We start from the raw sequence: 13,629 nt of genomic DNA, 5'->3' as shown, positions 1-13,629 counted from the left end.
GACTGGGGGGTCCAGAGGACCTCCACAGTGAGGTAGGAGATGATCTGTCCAGGTAGGTGTGGGGGGGGGGACCGTTTGGATAAGGAGGAGCAGCACCTCCTCCATGACTGAGCTCCTCCTTCCACCCCCCTAAGTTACCTCCAACCACCTTCCAGAGGAAACTGGGGGGGCTTCATCCTTCAGTTTTCCTGGAGCAGCTTGTTTTTTATCGACCTCTTTAATTTCCTCTTATATTAATTGTGGATTTAAGGTCATGTTGATTGATTGATTGATTTAGTTTATTTTTAGCATTAATTGTAGTCAATACAATAAAAAAATGTACACAGATTTATCAAACTCATAACATAAATGATGAAATCCAAAGATTAAAAAACAAAAACAGAGACACTTAGATCTCATTTTCTTAACTAATTGTAGTCATCGTTAATTAAAGTAGAGTTTGATTTATTGCTTGAAAAAGAGCGGGAAGAAGTGTTTATATAATACCCCCCCCACCCCTACTGAGTTCCTTCATTTGATAGTTTTACAGTTTTTGTAACAAGTGTCTGATCCAATAGATTCTTTTCAAGTTACTAAATCCAGTGTCTAGTAATGATTGATTATCTTTAGAAAACATTCATTCATGATTTCAGTAAACAGTAATAGTAACCATTATGTAATAATCATTGATTATTAGAACACATGATCACATTAAACCAGTAATTATTGCTACACATTGCAGATCAAGTAAAGTAAATCAATAGTTATTGATTGTAATCTAAACATGTCAGTAATCATTATTGCACATTACTATGTAAAACTCATTGGTTGTAATTAAAAGAGCTTTGATTATTTCACCACAATCAAGTTCACTCATGGATTTGGAATTATTCAATCACCTATTGATCCTTAACTCTTATCTTTATATCATTAAATCAGAGTTTTTTTATACATTTTCTTGAACATCTGAACATTGTTTGAGCTCATTACTGAACCCGTTCCAGAGTTTAGAGCCACACAAAGACACACAGAAACTTTTCTTTGTGGTTCTTATCAGTTTGATCTTGAAGTTCCTACATCCCCTCAGTTTGTTCCTCCTTCATTTTCTAAGAACTGTTTCTGGATATTGAATGGTAACGATTTCCCACTGACTCTGTATAGAAGCTGTGCGGTGTAAAAATCCACAAGGTCTTAACGTTTTAAAAGTCTGGAATATTGAAATAAATGGTTTGTATGATCAATATATCCGGCTTTATGTACAATTGTGATAAACAGAGAGGATGTAGGGAACTCTTATTAATATTCCCCTAAATTTCTATACAGTAGGTGAAATATGGTAATATTAAAGAACAGTACAATAATTATCTACTGTTTTATTCTAATATATGTTTAGATTTATTTATGATTGAAATACCTTTTGAGACTTTAGTTTGTATGTCTGATGTGTTGCTTCCAACTTAGATTGTCATTGATAAAAACCCCTAAGAATTTGATTTCTGTAACAATTTCAATTAAATCAGAATCTCTGGATCTGCCCTAAGTTGGCTCAAGTCTTATCTAGAAGACAGGAAATATTTTGTTGAAATTGGGAGTTGTGTCTCAGACTACATGGCCTTGACTAGTGGTGTGCCCCAGGGATCGATCCTGGGACCCCTTCTGTTCAACCTCTACATGCTACCACTAGGGCAGTTAATACGCAGTAATAACATATCTTATCACAACTATGCAGATGATACTCAGATCTATGTGTCACTGACAGCAGGTGAATATGGGCCGGTGGATTCACTCAGCCACTGCCTCCAACAGATCAGTGCGTGGATGCAGAGCAACTTTCTACAGCTAAACTCAAACAAGACCGAAGTTATTATTTTTGGCCCACAGAAACAAAGAGAAAGAGTCAGTAGCTACCTTCATTCTCTGTCTCTTAAACCCTCAAATCAAGTCAGAAATCTAGGGGTAATCATGGACTCTGACCTGAACTTTAACAGCCATATCAAGTCAGTAACATCAGCGGCATTTTACCATCTGAAAAACATTGTCAAAATCAAAAACATAGTGTCAAAACCAGACCTGGAGATACTTATTCATGCATTTGTCTCCAGCAGGTTAGACTACTGTAACGGCCTGCTCACCGGCCTCTCCAAACGAGCTGTAAAACAGCTTCAGTACATCCAGAATGCTGCTGTTCGAGTCCTGACCAGAACCAGGAAGTATGATCACATTAGTCCTGTGCTCAGGTCTCTGCACTGGCTCCCTGTACCTCAAAGAATAGACTTCAAAGCAGCTCTGCTTGTGTACAAGTCTCTCCATGGCCGAGCACCAAAGTACATCTCTGACATGTTAGTGCCATATGAACCATCTCGTACTCTGAGGACCTCAGGGGCCGGCCTCCTGTTGATTCCCAGAGTCAGAACTAAACAAGGGGAATCAGCGTTTCAATATTCTGCAGCTAAAATCTGGAACAGCCTCCCTGAAGGCGTAAGACAGGCCTCTTCTGTGTTCATGTTCAAATCTAGACTTAAAACATTTCTGTTTAGCCGTGTATATGACTGAAAGGTCCTATCTGCACTTTTCTTTCCTTTCCTTCCTTTATTTTTAAATCATTTTTCAAATTTTTTCTTTTCTTTTAAAGTAAATTTTACGTTGATTTCAATGATGTATTGTGATTTTAATGCATTTTTCTGTTTTGTGAAGCACCTTGAATTACTTTGTGTACGAATTGTGCTATACAAATAAACTTGCCTTGCCTTGCCTTAAATATTTCAATTGAGAGCTCTTTATTTGCGTTGTAGTTACCAAAAAATATCACTTTGGTTTTATCTAGGTTCAAAGATAATTTGTTGTAATCCATCCATGATTTTATTTTGGTTAACTCTGTGTTCATCACATTGATAGGTTCCCTATGATTGTCTGTAGAATAGAATAGATTTGTGTCATCAGCAAACAGAATGAGTTTCTAAAGCTTTGAAACATTGAATATGTCATTTTTGTAAATATTGAATAGCAGCGGGCCCAGAATTGATCCTTGTGGGACACCACAACTCATCTCTTTGCTGTAAATTCATCAATGTTGACAAATTGTTTTCTTCCCGCTAAATAGCTTTTGACCCAAGTTAGCGATAGTTTTCTTATGCCAGACACTTCCAGTTTGTCAAGTAGGATGTCATGATTGAAAGTCAAATGCTTTTTTTGAGTCAATGTAAATTCCAGCTGCATATTTCTTTTTGTCCAGAGCATTTGTGATTTCCTCCACAGCATCAATGATAGCCAATGAGGTGGATCTATTTTCTCTAAAACCATATTGGTTTTCATTTATAATGTTATGTTTTTCAATAAATAAAGCTAATTTATCATTGAATATTTTTTTTCTAAAATTTTTGTGAATTGTGGAAGAAGAGAAACAGGTCTATAGTTTGTAAATTGGTGTTTGTCTCCACTCTTATATATAGGAATCACTTTGGCTATTTTCATTTGGTTTGGGAATCTCCCAGTTCGTAATGATAAGTTACATATGTATGTTAGAGGCTTAGACACACTATAAATGACTTTTTTCACAACCTTCATATCTATATCCTCACAATCTTTGGAGTTTTTACTCTTGAATGTATTCACATTGATATCAGCTCATGTTCGTTCACATCAGAGAGAAAGATTGAGTGTGGGATCCTTTCCATGGTGGATTATTGTCTTTGCTAGTTTTACATTTTGGAATTTCTGCTGCCAACTCTGGACCCACGTTTACAGAATAGTTATTGAGACCCTTTTGTTGCTTCAGTGATGTTCTAGCTTTGACTCTTCTCATCTGTAAAGTCATCTGGATATGTTCGCTTTTTTGTCCCATTTTTAATGATGTTATTTAATATTTCCCAAACTCTCTTCAAGTCGTTTTTATTTGTTTTCAATAGATCATTGAAGGACACTTTTATACTGTGCCGTGTTATCTCAGTTAGTTTATTTTTGCATGACTTATATCTCTGTTCAGTTGGTCATAACCTCCATTTTTGTTATCCTGTTTTTATTCCTTAACTGTAGAAAAGAAGGAATCTGAATTCAGCTCTGTGACTTTGCATCAGTTCCATGAAAATGTCTGATGATAATGAGTTTGTGCCCCACTAGGGGGCAACATTTCACCTGCTGACTGAGGGCTGGTGTCAGCGTGGCTCCAGCTCTCTGCAGTCAGCGACTGGTGTCCTGAGAGCCAGAATCCATGGGAACAGCACTGCAGACACGGACCCTGAGGCAAGGCAGCGTTTCCGGCAGGCAGGGATTCTAACACCCATCGGATCCACCCACACACGCAGAACGAAATGAGTTTCTGCTCACTTGCTGTTCCCATTCAGGCTGACAACATGGATCTCAGGGACAGCTTCTTTGTCACGTCTCTGCCTTTATCTACAGAAATAATCATTTTCCCATCAGGGACTTTAAGCTTCATCAGCGTCACAAGAGAATTATCAGGATTATTAGTTATTTATCAATAGTGAGTAATCTGTCATTGTTTCCCAACATGCAGTCTTATTCTTCAGCCGTTCAGACTTTAGTTCCTCTGACATCTCAGCTTTTAAAATCTAAAAGATCATTTTTACACAAACATCTCTTCCTGCACAGCAGAATCGATGATTTGCTCTTTCTATGGTCCTTAGCAGGAATGTACGTCCAGCATACATGTGGAAACCTTTGACTACATCAGAAATGATGTAGATCAGCTGTGATGTGCAGGTCCCAGCTGATCCGTGCATGACAGCAGGCAGACAGCATGCACACACGTCTGCGGCGTCTCAAAACAAGACAATGGACGGATGCATCCATCCGTGGACAACGCCTTACCTCCGGGCGGCGCCATGTTGAAACCAGTCGACGGTGATTGGTCCGAGTCGCTCTGAGTCATCGTATCTATGGCAACGACTGCCGCCAAACAGGAGTGAGAAAATTGGCCTCGTGTCACCACGACAATTTGGAAAAAACTCGCTTTTTCCAAATTGTTGACTAAACGTTTTTGCACTTGGAGGAGGTGGTTTTTGAGGTTGTCGAAATGGACACGTTTCACAATGGAAAGACCTTTTTGAATTAAATGAGTTTGGACAGTTTGGATCCATTTTCTTAACCCACTAGGGCCAAAGAGTCGCCGGAGCTGGTCCCGCCCACTGTTGGGCAAAAGAGGGACACAGCCTGGATTAGAAAGACGATGTTAGGATGAAGGGATCAGAGCAAGAAAGGTCATTCTGACAAACAGAACCACTGAGGAACTGCCTATTTCTCTATAGAAGTCTATGGGATTTTGGCTTCTTGAAACCACGAGGGACTTCCTGTTTGGGAAGACCAGGGGGGGGGGGGGGGGGGGGGGGGGGTTGAGCTGTCCATGGTTTTTACTGTTTATGGGCTCAGCGATGCAGGTATCTGCAGTAATGCAGCTGAAAGAGTGCATGAAAGGAACAGTTGACACTCAGGAAGACCTTGTAGATGTTACCTGCTAGTGCAGCAGCCAACTCAAAAATGCTTTTCATGGGTTCAAAGTCTCTTCTTTTAAATCATTTTCTGCTCTTTTTAAGGCAGATTTCCTCCTGATTTCTTCTGCCTGTTGTTTAATTATCCTCTCACTTCTCTTTGACCTCACCTTAACGTGAAGAAAAGAAGCTTTTCTGCTCACAGACGCAGATTAAACTAAAGACATCCCAGCCTGGGACTCGGATCTCTCCTCTGATTGGTGCTTTTGTTTGGTCATTTTATCCTTTGTCGTCTTCATCCTGACTCTCTGTAAACTGGGCTCCATCCCATAATCTCTGGGTTGACGTCCCACAGATCTGTGTTTGGAGGCTCCTCCCTCACACCGTCGTCACTGGTTACTCAGTCCTGAAACAGAAATCTCTCAGCTGTTCCTTCCGTTTAAATCAAACTGGAAACAGTTTGATTTATGAAAAAGAACAAATCAAATTCCCATCAGTCTTTTTAATTTATACATCTATTATCCATAAAAAATCACCACACATTCATCTAACATGACTTTTTTATTTAAGCCGATGTTATTCGCACATATTTACATGCAACCAAAAACTGATGACATTTCCTGTTGGCCACACAACATACATGTGGCCAACATGCACACGTTCATGCCTGACCCTGACCCCGCCCTCATTACGTCTGGATAGTAACTTCCATTTGCTCAACAAAATGAAGTGTTAGAAGGAAGCGTAGGTCAGAGAGGAGCATGTTCTGCTTGTTTCATCTGGAACGCAGCACTTTCTCTCTTCCACCTGCTACTTTTAGAGGAGCTGCTGAATAAAATGTTGGGGTTTTTGTAAACAGCAGCAGCAGCAGAAAATGCCAATGACCTAACCTGGATGCAGCAGGACCAACATTTTCATTTGTGATCCCTATCATCCCAGCAGACATGCATGTATACAGACAACGTATGTTGGTGAGTCGCACACAACAACTGCATTCAGGGATCAGTTTCATAAACATTTACATTTTCAGGGTTTTTCCCACATTGTTTTTGTATTTATTTAATGGAATTTACTTTGACATAATGGTTTCACGAGTTGTCGTCTTATGTTTCTTGAGTTGTAACAGAGTTTTGGTGTTTCTTCTGTGTTTTGGTGCATCACTTTGTGCTCATCCTCAACAGATAACAAGAATTTCAAACACATTCATATTTAGTATAATGTAGCAGGTTGGCAGCTGTCAGGGCTAGCTCATCCAGGAAAGTACAGAAAACCGTCGTGTTCTTTTCAATATAAATATGCAAACATTATTCCGTGAAGCCTGCGATGGAGCCGCCACCTGTCCAAGGTGGAGCTTCTCATCAGCAGCTGGGGGGGCTCCAGCCTCTCAGCCTTAACTGCTTTACAAAATACACCAAAAAAATGATTTGAATGTCAAATGAAGTCCACCTGCTTCTGCTGCTGACTCCATTTGGGTCACAGTTCATTGTCTCGTTCAGTGAAACCTGCAGGAGGGCTTTGGAATGTCCCGTATAGGCCCCCGTCCAGGAGCATTAGCCAATCAGATACTGAGTCTGAGACAACCTCACTCTGCACGTGACACGCAGAAAGCCTGTGCTGTGATTGGACAAGCAGCGTGAGGGAAAGGTTCTGCTCTTGGCGGGTTTCTTTGTGAGAGTTCGCAACAGCTCCCCCTGCTGGGGGGGGGGGGGGGGCAGCATTAGCAGGAATAGACGTGTAGAAGAAGAAGCTGCTCAGTACCACAGATTGGATCCTTCAGACTAGAAGGTGGAGTTATCCAGAGAGTCTAAGGAGGTCCGTTCTACTATTCTAGCATCTCACTGTTGATCTATAACCAACAAGGAAGCAGTGGGAGAGATGCATTGTGGGAATTTAGACCTTTGTCATCATATTTTGGGGAGGCTTTTTTTAAGGTTTCATGTGTAAGTCATGGTTCTGGTTTTGCTCATGTGTGTTAAATGTGAGCAGAGTTCTGGTTGGTTCTGCTCACAGACAGAAAAACCAACCTGCAGCGTGCGGCGCCGCATTAAAACGCTGCATGGAGGCTCAGGCCTCACAGGAAGTCAGACGTTGAGCCCCGGCTCCATCTGCCCACATGACAGGAACAAGACCAGAACATTAGTTATGGAAGAAGTCCTGCATGACGGCCGCTGACCCGTCAGAACGCCATGGTGGTGACCCCATCACAGGCGTCAGCAGCAAATCATGCTGGCCCCCAGGGCTATAGATTTTGAATAGCCTGCTTTCAAGAGTTGGGGGTGTGGCCTTACAACAAGGTCACTCCTGATTGGTGGGAGGAGTTGCCAAGGACTCAGACCAATTGGGACCAATCACTGCTTACGACGACGTCTGGCTCCAAGATGGCGGCTTCCGTGTTGTGAAAACATGGCGTCTGAATTGACTTTATTTGGGTGGGGCTAGAAGAAAACCATTTTTGATGGATGACATCACACCCACTCAGTCCAGTTCTGTGATACAGTCCATGGTTTTTCTAAATATAACTAGACAGAGATAACTGCCCAAAGTGGGCAGGGCCTTTACAATATGCCGTAATTGTTCTGGTTGTAAAAAAGGCGTCTTGTCTGGGGGGCACTGCACCAGGCCAAAGACTTGTGATGTCAAGTCTAGCATTCTGTGGACTGAATCTGCAAAGCATGAAGGATTTGGTGAGATTAGAATAATTCAGCTGGACAGTCTGCTTCTTAAAGGAAATGAAATAATCTTTAAAGTCCTGCTGGTTCCTCCGCGGCGTTCAGTAACGGCGAGCTGGAGCGGCAGTCCTCTCTTTCCATTCTATTTCCATTCCTCCCGACATTTGCAGGGACTCTGGTATAATCAGTGCGGGGGGGTTAGGCATTAAGTTTGCCGTGTAGCACAATGGGAGGTTGGAATCAATACTTTACCACAGTGTGTGCTTGAGAGGAAACAGAGACTTTGCATACATCTAACTGAGTGGGGAGAGTAATTTCCTCTCTCTGCTGCAGCGCACTGATCCCTGGAATCTATGGATTCCTATTTATGCAGAAGCCACAAAACATTTTACACTCCATAGCGTCTTTATTGAGGACGCCACCAAAGAAGTTTATTTTCAAGGAATGGTTTGAAAAAGCCTCAGAGCGCTGATCCGGTCCAGATGACTTTAGCAGCAGCTCATTTCTCGCCGTTTCCGTCTGGACCGCTGCGCTGATGACCTTAGCTCATAACAGTGAAGCGGTGCTTTAGATGCGTGGCTGTGCTTGCACATGCAGCGGCGCTGTCTGCGGGTGGCTAAGCTTTTCATGTACTCTGGGCTTTCAGAGCCGATTCACACCAACAAGCTGCCTGCTGCGGTTAAAAGCACGTAACCAGAACACTAGAATGCAGTCATCTGCAGATTCTTCTGCCTTTTTTCTGCTGATGATCAAACACCAAATGAGACCTGTGTTCCCCCGTCCCTCGGTGGATCCGGTTGAGAAGGTTTGCTGCAGGCGGCTCTGTGTGTGGCTGAAACGTCTGCTCTGGTGCATTCATGCCCCTGTGAGCGTCTGATTTACAAACTTTGACAGTCAGCCGTGGGAAGAGCACCGTTTTTAATGTAGGACACGCTAGTCCAGGTTTTCTTGGCAATTATTTTTGTGTCTTTTTGTCTCAGAGTCTCACAAACGCAGCAAAAAGCTGTTTGTCTTTGTTCGAGTCCCCTTCTTACTCTGCTGACGCAGCAGCTTCACGATCCGACGTTCACTGACATGTGCTGCAGACCTGTGGGCAGGTCTTCTTGTTCTGCCTGTGACCTTCTTTACATCCATCCTACGCTCTGAAAAAAGGTCAATATATATATAAATATATATATAATATACGCGTTTAGAGATTTTCTCCCTTCCAAGGTGCTTTTGTGTCACTGTCCCATCCACGCACACATTCACACACTGAACCGCCCACCAGTGTCATGAATCCATCTGCAGACTGGAAGGAAAATTTCCCCCAAATGATTCTGATCCATAATCAAATGTACTGGACATTTTCAAAGTCCCACTGCAACTATATGTTGATCTGTTTTCATCCAGTGGTCTTTTAATGATCATTATGCTGCTTTTAGACTTTGTCCCCCCCATGTCGGTTTCTACATCACAAGTTTTATCCATTCCATTTGAATAAATACTCAGAAATGCAGTTTTAAGCTGAAAGTCTTTCAAACGTGTCCCCCATCACAGCGAAATGCCACAAGAAGACGTTCAAACCACCAAAACCCCCATTTTCATTGGGGTGTGTCTTTAAACTGACATCGAAAGCGCTCTGAAATGGGGGGGTGGCCATGTTCCTGAGCTTTGCTGCCAATATTCCAGCAGGTGAAAGCTGTGCTCGTGCTTTCCGTTTCCTGTTTTTCTTTCACAACCAACCTGTAACTAAGCACACGCACAGGTCACATGATCCCAGGGTTCCTCCAACGCCTGAACTGGCTGCTTGTCAAAGGATAAAAGAAGCTGCTCGACTGATGACATCATCACTCACCACCACACAGTCAACTTTAACAGATCCCAAGCAGGACAGCCCCCCAGTCCCTATCCTCCAGTTCTGTCACCTTTGACCTCGGTGATGGACGACATGAAACCCGTCCCCTGGATGATCCCACAATCCACCAGGATTGAGTTTCATTTTGTGGACTTGGGTCATTGTTTTGTTAAAAAAGCAATTAACTGAAAATTAAAGCGTCTTCATTTTGAAAATCAGTACTATAGTTATTGATTGCAGTTTTTTTGCTTTTAGTTTGGTTTACTGCAAACAGAGATTTCTGTTGAAGAATTCATAATTAGAGGTTCCAGCATGTTTAGGTTTGTATCACAAGATACAAAAAACAGTTTTTAATGAATAAATCAGATTGGATTTGTGTAGAAATGAGAAAAATGAACAGAAATGTGATTAAATCATAAATCAATTCCCAGCCTTCCTGTAAGAATTGGATGTGTTTGTAGTGAACTGATATTCATAAACTGAACAAACGCCACGTCGTCCATTAAGCCTGAAGGGGCTTTGGCCTCATTACTGCGGGGGTCCGAGTGTTTCTGCAGAGTCCTTGTGGACGGGGCTCCTCCCACATATTCTGATCTGTTCGGGGGGGGCAGCAGTGTTTACCCCCTGCTATGAAACGAGCTCTGCACACAGCTGCTGCGGTGCTATTTGAAGTGAAATGCACGGCAATCTGTCTTGTTTGTGGAATAATCTTTTAATGGAATTCCTGCTCCTCGCAGAGCGGAGCCGATGACAGCCCGCCGCTGTCGCCTTCCTCTCACTCTGACATTTTCAGGGACGTTTCCATCCTCACAACCTGCAAACCTGCTCTGTCGATGTTTTTATGTACCTGCATGTCAGCAGAAAGCTGGGGGGCTCCGTCCTGAAATCTCTCACTCCGTGCATAACAAAGAAGTGCTTAGCCGAAAACCCACAAACTCCTTCTTATGCACCACAGACCCACAATGTTATTTCCAGCTATTAGCTCTGAAGCACTCGGAGGAAATCTTCACACTGACCCCCCCCTGCCATGTGAAACTGCCCTGGGGGGCTGTCATCATTAGGATGAGTCAGAGGGAAAATTCATTTCTGGATCTTTCATAATTTCAGCAGCATTAGGAGAGCTTAGTGCGTCTTGGGGAGAGAAAATTTGTGTAACTTTTTTCTCACTGACATTCTGATTTTAACGGGGGGAGGATTACTTTCCTTAAGCATGAGTGTCATTGTCAAAATTAGCAGAGTCTGCAGTATTCTGGCCCAAATCCCTGGCTTCTCCACCTCCTGAGTGACTCCCCCCCCCCCCCCCCCCCAGTGTTGGTGAGATCTAAGAGTGGAAATATGTTGAACAAATGAACGGTGTTGTTCTCACATTGGTTCTTCGGTTTGTGATGACGGCTCTGCGACCTGGGACGGATCAGACCGCCATCGTCCTTCACACAAACCATGATGCTTCTGTCACTGGTCACCTTCTCTGATCCGTGAACAATGATGCCCCCACACCTCGGTGGGTGGAGTGGGGGTCCTCAGCTGCAGCTTTCTGAACAGGGATGCTGTCAGGATCTGCTGGCTCGTGGTCTTCGTCCTTACAGGTGGATGCGGCTGTCTGCAGGTGAAACACCTGCATGCAGGTGACCTGCAGGAGGTTTAAAGATGTCGACCGCTCAGTGAACCCGCAGAGAGAAAATATTCACCAGGCTGTGACAGGTCAGCGAACGATTATACAACACGTAAGAGGGAAGCAGGACAGACGCAGGCATGTCGCACAGATTCTTTATTTTTTACCCCCCAATCCTGCAGACTGTAGAAGGAGCCGTTAGTGCTGTTCACGTGAAACGTGCACGCTCCTCGCTGCTGCCTGACTGTGAGAAATGAGGAAATTAGCCAATCAGAGTGTAGTTTGTGTGGACGTCCTATGGCGTCCTATGGAGACCTACGGATCACGTGCACACCACGTGCGTGCAGCATTTGTGCGGTCAGTAAGGAGTCAGTCCTCACACCTTAACGACTAAAGCGTGGCGTTCAGACGCCGTACAACAGCATCACCTGTACGTCATAAGTGCGTGGAACTTCTATTATCCTTACCAATACTTCATGCACTAACCACACCCACGACAATGGTACGTTCCACTTTCATGGCGTCCCTTAAGGTGGCCGTACGAGCCTCAAGAGAACTGAAACACACGGCTGAGCTTCCCTAAAGATACAGGGGCTCCTCTCTACGCCCCCCATGGACCAGACCACCCAAAGACCCAAAGAACCCGTACGGGCCAACCCCCCCGTACAGGTGCACGTTAGTACGGCTTAACCTTTGAACAGGCGGGAGGAGATTTCTTTAGGGTCTTCACCCCAGAGTTTGGTCTGCAGTTTGTGCTTCTTTCATAGATAAAAGCAAATGAATCACTGAGATCAGGAATGAATCCATCAGAGGATCAGATGATCCATGCAGGGAAGCAGGTGGAGATGTTTGGACACACTGAGAGGAGCAACAGGGATGATGCTGGTGAGAGGACGCTGTGCTACCAGGAAAGACCAAAGAGGAGGTTCATGGATGTAGAGGAGGATGCAGAGGAGAAGGTTAGACGAAGGTGGAGGATTCGCTGTGGCGCCCCCTGAAGGGAGCAGCTGGCAGATGACGCAGAGGATAAATGAGAGTATTAAAAAAAAAAAAAACCTTGTAAATGTTTCCTGAGCGGCTGTGACTGCAGCTCCATGGGGACGGGTAAATGTCACAGGTGACAAAGACTTTAGCTATTATTGACTCCATGGACACTGCAGTGTCATCAATAATACACGCAGGGAATAAAAGATAGAAATGTATGCAGATTTCTAAAGTCTTTGCTTAAAAGACTTTCTATTGAATGAAAGCAGAGTCTTCAGGCCCTTCCTGTTTTTCCAGTTTTCTGTAGAGACGCTCTTTCAGGGACACAGGAGCGGCTCAGGCTGCAGGTAAACACTAACAAGTGCAGCAAAATGCAGTAAAGCTGACAAAGAACAAGCTGTAAGTTTGGTGGGGATGTGATTCATTGGGCCGTTGACCTTCCTTTAAGGGAGATGATGAACAACCTGGTTTCCCACCCCAGGCAGAAGGAGCAGCATGCTCTCTCCGCTTCACCTTCAGCTCACATTCAATCAGCTTTTTCCTGATAAATACCCACCATATGGCCCATTCCTCATCTCTTGCTGTATCCAGAAAAACAAACAACTAAATGTCAACAGAACAGCAGTGGTGCCAGCTCTTCCTCCCATAAGTACAATATCGTTCCCATTTCCCACCCCTGACCCCCCCCCCCCCCTCCATAATCACCTGCTTTGCAGCAGCCGTTGAGGAGATGTTGTTGTGGAAGAGCTTCAGCCAAGTAATGATCGCTGGTGAACCTTCAGAAAAGGATCCTGCTGCTTTGTGAAGGTTTTTGTCGAGTCCGTATGAAAGATTATGGCCGCCTTCCCGTTCTTCATGGTGCAAACGCCATGAAATGCCCTCAGTCCTCGCTTTGAGTAAAAGAGGTCAGTATTTCTGTGGAAGCCTGCAGAACATGCTGGCGGCGTGTCTGGAAAGCAAGGAGAGGCGCTTAGCGGAGCTCCTGGGGTGTTTCTGAGCAGCCTGCAGGCTGTTGCCCAGGCAGGAGCTGACTTCTTCACACGCAGGAGATTGAAGGCTCTGGGCAGACTCAGAACCAGCTGGAACCTCTGAGTTTTAATCAGC

Source organism: Oryzias latipes, chromosome 17 (assembly GCF_053564925.1).
Source record: "Oryzias latipes strain Hd-rR chromosome 17, Olatipes_Hd-rR_3.1".
In the NCBI taxonomy this organism is placed as follows: Eukaryota; Metazoa; Chordata; class Actinopteri; order Beloniformes; family Adrianichthyidae; genus Oryzias; species Oryzias latipes.
The sequence above is the reverse complement of the archived record's forward strand: the minus strand, read 5'-3'. Positions refer to the sequence as shown.